This window comes from Crocodylus porosus, unplaced genomic scaffold, assembly GCF_001723895.1.
Source record: "Crocodylus porosus isolate Cpor-Errol unplaced genomic scaffold, CroPor_comp1, whole genome shotgun sequence".
Classification (NCBI taxonomy): Eukaryota; Metazoa; Chordata; order Crocodylia; family Crocodylidae; genus Crocodylus; species Crocodylus porosus.
In genome coordinates, this window is record NW_017728951.1 from 40626425 (window position 1) to 40635007 (window position 8583).

Here is an 8583-nt window from a genome sequence, read left to right on the forward strand (position 1 = left end):
GGTACACAACAACCTCCTTAACAAGCTTCTGGGTCATTGTAGCGGGTGAGAGCTTCAACCCTAAGGATGTTGGCTTTTGCCATCTCATACTCTGTGACAGAGTACTGCGCACCAGTCTGGAACCAGTCATCACACATGAAACCTGCCGAAGTGCAGCTACATTTGACAATGCGCATCATCTCAGGAATTCTTCAACAGACCCCACTTCTATCATGGCTCCCAGTCCTAAGCAACATTGTTTCCCAATCCAAGGCTGCTGCTGTACGACAAGTTCTTAAATCCACCTGCTGCACATCTACCATTGTGACACCCACTGGGGTCCAAACTGCTGCACCAGGACCACACCATGGAGACCCTCTGGTGTGAGGAATGGAAGTCGACATTATCACCAAACAACTTCCTTATCACAGATCCTACAGTCTACCCACTCAGCTTCAACCTGCCACACCATCAGTGGGCCTTGTTGAATAGGTTCCAGAAAGGGCAAAGTCTATGTGCAGCCAACCTCCACCATCAGGGTCTTCACAACAACCCAGACTGTAGCTGTAGCAAAACACACCATGCTTCACATTGTCGATGACTGCCTGCTGACTAAGTTCAGTAGCAGACTACAGAAACTGCACATGGCCACTGACGATGCTACTGCATGGCTCAGCAATTATGCACATACTGACTGAGTGAGTGAAAAAAGGGACAATGGAAGACAGAGGAGAGCAGAAGGGAAGAAAGACAAAAAGAAATGGAAGAGATTGAGAGCCAGCCAGGGGAAAAGAAGCACGAGAAAAGTATTCTACAATGTAGCAGAAAAGTTGAAGCTCCTCCTTTCATAAACCTCTGCCTGGCACTTGGTGCTGTGCCTGGTCTTTATAGCTGGCAGCATCATCTTCCTTGTGTCCAGAGCATGACACAGCACAGCAGGTTTTCCTTTCTTGCAAAGCTTCTGTTTAGCACTGTATGTGTACCCACAGCACTCTGTTACTAAAGAAACCCATACCTGGGAAGGAGTGATCACAAAAGCATAGCCCACAAAATGGTGCCTGTGGACCAATTCTTCCTCTCCCAGCCACGGCTAGATATGGAGTCATTAGATGAACAACAAACAGATTTGCCACTTGGAATCTACTACTAAAAATATAGCATTCCCATGCCCCCAAACAGCGGTAGCACAACAGTTCAACTTTACAATGCATGGTGGACAGCATAGGACAGCTAAGGGAAACAGGAGTAACCCATTCTCAGAGCCAACTTGCTGATACCTACATTGTGCATCAGGATTTCATAGCTTCTTCTAGAAAAGACACTGCCTGGTGGCCAGAGAACCAAAGTGGTTATAAATGGTGGTTTTAAAGTCAAGTGGTTTGACTCTATTCTCAACTCAGTCCCAATATGTTCTCTGTACTTCAGTTTACCTATCTATAAGTGGAGGTAACTTCACAGGTGCTCTAGCACTTGGAGGTCCTGGTCATAGATCAGGACCCCATTGTATTAGGCATTATAACCCCAAAACTCAAGCATAGCCCTTGGCTCAAACAGCTTACAGTTTAAAGTTCTGAAAATCTACTATACAACTATGGAGAATTGCTCGATCTCCAAGGCACCTCACATGTAGCAACAAGAATGACAAAAGGGAGAGCAGAGTGGACAGCACAATGTAACAGAAGTGTACTCATCTCCCACGCCAAAGGTAATATCTGTTTTTTTTCCACAGCCTTCAAAAACATGCAAAACCAGAGATCCCCAGGAAGGAGGACATCCTTTCCCCCAGGCCTAAATTATCAGTTACCTGCACTTCTCACTTACCTTAAGAAGCAGCCATGTACAGTCAAAGGAAGAGCCAGGCTACACCATATCAGAAGCAGCCAGAGTAAAGGACACTGTACCCCTGGGGAAAGGAAACAGAGTGTAGTATAACATACTGATACAAGGCCATGTGAGCCAATGAAGTTTTCCAAACCGGACACATCCTTTGGTACCCTTTTCTCCAAATGAGCTAAGGAAGTTCAGTTTGCAAGGAAATCTCCTGTGAGCATCAGTAGTTAAAGCTGGAATCCAAATTTCAAGATCCCACTTTGATTTTGAAATTGTGGGCATGGAAAGTAATAAAAGTAGTATTCTATTAATATTACATGCCCCTCAGTTTACCTGATGGATAGGAAGAAATAAACAGGGGACGAAAAAAATGAACTTATTATGGTAACTTAAGGGAATGTTGGAGGAGAATGCCAGCTTCCCACCTGGATAGCTCCAGCTAAGCTGTTTATTCTTCCCAGGCTCAGGAAAGGGGCATTAACACATTACAATCTCTGCCCAGAGAGGAAAGGAGATGAGCTGGCAGCATCTGTGAGAAATCAGCCTTTGATAGAATATGGCAGCGGCTGCCTGTCTCTCCCAGCCCAGAAGCTAGGGATGGCTTGTTTGTGTGGAACTTATTCAAAACTTGCAAGAAAAAGGGAAAAAATAGCTAAAACTAAGGCATGCTGGCATTCTTTGTTTTATCCATTTCCTCTGCTACATTCATTTTGCATAAATAAAATTATTTTGTTCTGAAGAAACAGTTTTCAAATCACTTTAATCAGCTGCTGCTCCCAGTCCCCTGGAGGAAATGGGCTTGCTGGTGCTGAACACCACTGGACCTGTTGTGTTACTAACAGACTTAGAGAGGTAGTACGACTACCTGGTTCATGCCAGAGAGGCATGAAAATAGTCAAATCTGCCACTGGAGAAGAGGGAGCTAAGCAAGATCTAAAGCACAACCTGACCTATAACTGTGACAAACATTTTATAATCTGGACAGCACAAAATTCACCACCTCCTAATAATCAGACAAAATCAGATGCAGATAACAAAATCTGCGAAGTAAGAGGAAAGCTGATCTTATTGCTGCCAAATAGAATCAATTTCTTCTGTCATTTACGGAGGAAGCCAGGGGACACCACTACCCCACCATTCTTAAGTAATTAGTACTGGCACGTAAGTAGTCTACTGTTCCCTACATAGTCTCCCTATGTAGGGACACACTGTAGAAGTCCAGTGTTCACATACACTTGCCTCTGGACAAATTTCCTAACTCAGAAAAAAAAGCTCCTTTCAGAATCAGAATCTTCTCCAGGGGTAGGAAAGGAGGGAAGTTCTTAATTTTTCTGGCTGGAAGGAACCTTTGCATTAACAACACATTTTTGCTTTCCACAAAATGCTCCCGTTACCCAATTCTCTTGTACACGTGCACCACAGACCTGTTTATCCTGTAAGTAAAAAATAATCACCTGTCAAATACATAAGAGGTAGATATAGCATCTCTACCAAAGGCAGAGGTGCATTGAATGGAATGAGTGTTTCCAAGAAGAAAGCTCTTATACAAGGGTAAGTGACTTCTGCAGCTAGGTACATGATTATCTACTCTCTCAACCATTTCTACAAATGTTGGCAAATATATAAGAACTCCATTTATTCATAAACGCACATAAAATGGAAGGCCTTTTTTTTTTTTTTTAAACCTGTGTTCCATCAGAGATTTCCCCCCCACACCAAAAAAAAAAAAAGCTCACCACTTTCTCCAGCATCCTTCTTTCAGCATTTAAGTTTCTCTTCTCTAAGACTAACTATGGATAAGTAACCAGGTTCCTCCTCATTGCCTTGCACCCACAGGTATTCCCAAAAAAGACATTCCAAAAAAAGCATGGAGTCTAAACATGGTGCTTGGAGAGCTATTTCTCTAGGAACTTAGTAGGGGTTGATTAATAAGCTTTCCAAAGCCCCCCAAAGTGATAAACTTACTTAGGTATCATTCTCAATGGATGTACAACACTTTGAAAGTACTATAGTACTTAATATCAACTGCCCTGAATCTTAGCCCTGAGCTCCTTGAAAGTTAGTCCCCAGGTCTGCCAAAAAGATCCATAATAGTTCATGCTGACTTGATGGAGGTGATATTCTTCAGTGGATTCCTCATACCAATTACATCCATTAAACATAGAATGTCACTTATTAGTTCTACCCTAAGAGTAAGATTTATTATTCATCTGTAGCCCAGGTGTATTTGGGTATGTACTCCCCTTCTCCAACTGAAGGGAATTGTTAGCTGGCAGGTGTGCTGTGGGGGAACTGCAGACCACTCACAGTTTACCTCTCTCCCTACAGAACCAGTCCAGGACAGGACAGTCAGGGAACTTAACTATATACAAATGTATTTACGTTAACTTAACACAAGGAAAAGAAACATACATGTATGTATGTATACACACACAATATACAAGCAAATAACAGAAACACAGAACCTTATACCAGGGCTCCAGATACAGGTAAGTCACAGATGAACAGTAATGGAAGGTTCCAACCAGAGTCTCAGTAAAAGAATCATATAATAACAACACTATAGCAATGAACCAACTCACAAATCAAGGCACTCAAAAGAACACAATATGAGGCACTGTTTACACAATATAAGGCACACAGACACCATTTAGTACCTCATGCTTAGGGGGTGGCACACCCCAGAACGCCCTGGGTATCCGGACCCCAACAATGCCTTTGAGGGGAAAAAGGATCCCCCTCTGGGGAGCCCTAGCATGAATACTTCCCAAAATAGCCCACCCAGATAGCCTGGCCAGGGTGTTCCCTCCCCTGTGGGAACCCCTTTCCCCAGTAACTCATGACTCCAGGGCCATGTGGGTGGTCAGTGTCCCCTCGGCCAAGCTGTTCCTTGCTGCAGAGGCCTTTCAGGCCTCTGGCTCCACCTGGCTGCTAGTAGCCCTGAGCACCATTTTGTGCTCCTAGAGGCTCTGCTTTCTGCTCAGGGTTGGGGGTCTGAGCCGCCTTGCGTGGTCCCAGGGCCTTGGTCTGGCTTGGACCTGCCGTGCAGCAAAGCCTGCACTAACCCCTGGCTGCGTGCCAGGGGTTGGAGACCTGAGCCACCTCAAGCAGCTCCCAGGGTCTCAATCCCTCGGGGCCCCCAGTGCAGTGCCTCCTGCACCAAGTTCCCAGCCTCATGCCAGGGTTAGGGACCTGAGCTGCCTTAAGCGGCTCCCAGGGTCTCAGTCCGCTGGGACCCTCCATTCAGCACTGTCTGCACTGAGAGGGGGGCTGGAGACCCAAGCTGCCTCATGCAGCTCCTAGGGTCTCACCACTGTGCACCGAATGGAAGTTGTGGCTGTCCAGCTCTCTTGTCCTGCCAAAGGGGGTCTTTGGGCTCTTCAGGGCACTGGCCTCCGCCCAGCTGGCCAGCTCTTCTTAGCCCCCCTCTCTCTCTTCTCTGTCCCCCAACGCATCTGCCACGTGCTGGGCATGCAGCTCCTTTTATTCTCTTTGGGGGCTCTGCCCCTGAAGTTCTGCCAGACCAGTAGAGAGCAGTTTTGAACCAGGTCTAAGACTTTTTTTTGTTTTTCCCCCTCTTTTCCTCAGCAGAAGCAGGGCAAACCCCTCCCAACAGTTACCTGACTGGTGGACGGGCTCCACCAATCAGAAAAGGATTCTCCAAGCCCAGACGTGCTGGGCTGTATCAGTAAGTCTGCCACGCATCTAAATTTATTTAAAATGCACCAGTCATTCAAAGTGCAAAAGATTCTGAATCCAAAGCAAGTACTGCTGTGTATAGCTGATAAGACCCACTGGTAATGGTATCCAGCAATGTTTCCATCAATGGATCCTGGCGTTACAAATCCATGCACTTCAAACAGCAGATGCAATTAATTACTAGATAAGTCATGGACAACTAGGGAGACAGAACTAGAAGCCTGGTCCTTCAGCCTGAAAAATACACACAACTTCTCTCTGAGGTGAGGGAAAACTGTAAATTGGGGGAGTAACAGCCCATACTTACCCTGGATAACAGCAATGAAAAAACATCATCATGTACACACTCACAAAGCACTCTGCACAGGGAGAACACCAGCAGGGGAGGAAATTGATTGTTTGCGATCTAAGCTGCTTGGCATGTTGTCTATTCACCTATTCAAGGTTCCTAAAGCATTTTACAAATGAAGGTAAATACCCTCTTCTGCAGATTAAGCACCAAAGCTCATCCCATCTAGTCAACATCTAAATGGTACTTAAGCGTCTGTGAGCAATTCCCTTCCACCTTGCTGGAATCCTGTGAAAAACAGTCAATACAAAAAGGTGGGCAAGTCTTTCCCATCCTTGTCACTTTTTGTAACTCAGTTTTACCACTAAAATAAAAATGCATTATACAAGTAGAAGCATTCCTGTTTTGCCAGGGATTCAAGCAGGAAGGAATGGGTTTGCTCTAAGCAGAACAACAGCACCAATATTAAAGGATAATGTTAAAAGCTGTTATGATTTAATGGTACATCTGTGCCATTCTGTAGTAATACAAGTTAGCAAAACTCCTTGGGTTTTAAACCTTCCTTGGGTTCAAAGTTAGGGCAATTTAGCTCACTTGTGTCACTGCAAGACTGTGCAGATGCAACAGTCAGGCTGTCACAGCTACTGCATGCTCCCAAGCTGCAGCTCCCCTGCCCCTTTTAAAGCACCTATAACATAGGTGTCAAAGGGCATGTACAAACCAAAGTGCCTAATCAGACACCTAATCAGTGGACTGTGATCTGGCCCACAGCTGTACAGAAAATCACAGGCTGATCTGGTACTAGAATCCAGGAGGCTCTGTCCACCAGATCACATTACTCTGTGTGGTATTATCATGTTTCTGCGGGGCATAATTCTGTTCTTGGATCTAAACATCCCACACCCTCTCACAGTCCGCATGAACTGAATGTGTATCTAGCAGTAATATAAGGGTTTAAAATTTAGAACAATAGCATGCTGTTGGGGGCAGTGGTTTTAGGGATGTTTTACATTTATTTTATAGATATCACTGGATCCCAACATCTCATCAAAATGTGAATAGATTTCTGGAGCCAACAATCCTAACCAAGGCTTTCCAAGAGCTCTGTCTAAGTTCCTATCTGTACCATGTTTCCTCACTGCTACCAAATTACAGAACTGTTACTGTGTCTAAATTACAGCATGCATTCCCAAACCTTCCCTCATCATTTTCCACTCTTTCCTCCCCCCCAAATAGAATGAAAATCTAATACTACAGCTGAGAAAGAGCAACATGCAGCAGGACCATGAAAACAAGATTTCTAAAGGTGGGTGTCAAGTGCCACTTCTCTGGAACAAAACTAAAGGACAGGGTTTCACAACAACAAAGCTTCAATAGTCGGCAGCTGGCCTTGAGGCGCATACTGCTCAACTCCATCCGATTACAAGGGGCATCTCTCATGCTGCACCCATATCTAACTCCACCCCACACCAGCCTGCTGTTCTCAGTCTTCATGGTAAATTGACATCAAACACTTGCTCAGGAAACTGAGGTTAGAGGGAATGGTATTTATGTTAAAGGGATTAATCCCACATTTTGTCATGCTTTCTCTGCTATGTTTTGTTTTACAGTGCCTCATTCTGATTGTGTGCTTCAAATCTGGGGTACTGGAAGCGAAGAGCTATGCAGACAGAAGGCACACATCTCTGCATAATGTAAAATTAATTACAGGCTGAGGCTCAGAATCCAGTATGCCTCCATATTATATACACAGAGATTACCCTCACATAGGCACTCTGGGCACACCAAAGGGAGCCAAAAAGGCAAAGGGAGCATGTCCTGGACACCAGCTAAAATGAAAGAAATCACAAAGTGAGCTGGTGAATTCTCACAATCAATGCAAGAAGACTGGAATGGGGCTGTTGGACAAAGGCAAATGAAAACTTACTTTAGCCTGTTCTTTGCAGCCACTCACCAGGTTTAGCAGTTAGACAGATCTCACCAGCCTGTGAGAGCTGTGACCCAATACAGCTGAGCTTTGAATTAGAAGTCACTTAGTCTGCAGGGCAGCACCTCTGCCAGGTGAGGTGTAAGAGCTCCAGCTGTGCTGATCTAGTACAGAAACACATCTAGTCTCAGCTGGAAGTTCCTCTTAAATACGCAGGCCTCTTGATACAGGAGAAAAACAGTCCAGACAGTCTGAATCACAGCTTTTACTGTGCTGGTTGGAGATATGGCTATTGAAATTCCCATTATCCTCCCCAATCCTCATATACTCAATATGATGATTTAATTATATATGCCTGTAATTCAGTTTACATTGTACAAGAAGGTAAAAGGTAAAGAGATTCCAGTCAATGACACTTGAGATAAGGAAATGAGTGATTAGAAAGCATAGCACTATAACTCTGCATTTAGACAAACATCTTCTAAGGTGCATAAACAGAACTTAAAATCCTCTCAACCAGGGCACATAGGAAGTTTTGGCAAAACCTAACCTAAAAGTATATTTCTAGACCTTAAGATTATGAAAATAACCTGTCAACTATAAATCAATGCAGAATTGTCTTCCTAATCTGCAGACAGACTGCTTCAGCACCTTGGCATGCTCCGAACTTTTCTACGATGTAGCACTAGAAACTAATCTAGATTTTCATGGAGACAAACAAGAACCTAGAGGCAAGAGTGAAACTGAAGAAAAATCAGGCCATTTTCATAGTATGTAGGGTCGGAAGGGACCTGAGGAGATCATCTAGTCTGACCCCCTGCCATGGCAGGAAAGAGTACTGGGTCAAACGATCCCAGCA

At 44.5% G+C, this 8583-nt stretch overlaps 1 protein-coding gene across 4 annotated transcripts in view; it reads right to left on the reverse strand.

Annotated features, from left to right (window-relative positions):
* The window catches only part of NDST2 (N-deacetylase and N-sulfotransferase 2), a 242766-nt gene that overhangs the window by 151056 nt on the left and 83127 nt on the right, over window positions 1–8583 (reverse strand). For 3 of the 4 annotated variants that reach the window (XM_019555955.1, XM_019555956.1, XM_019555960.1), the window contains one exon: window positions 1801–1882. The exons of the other annotated variant lie outside the window; for it this stretch is intronic. The gene's annotated coding sequence lies outside the window, so the exon portion shown is untranslated. The remainder of the gene's footprint in view (window positions 1–1800; window positions 1883–8583) is intronic. 4 annotated transcript variants of the gene reach the window in all.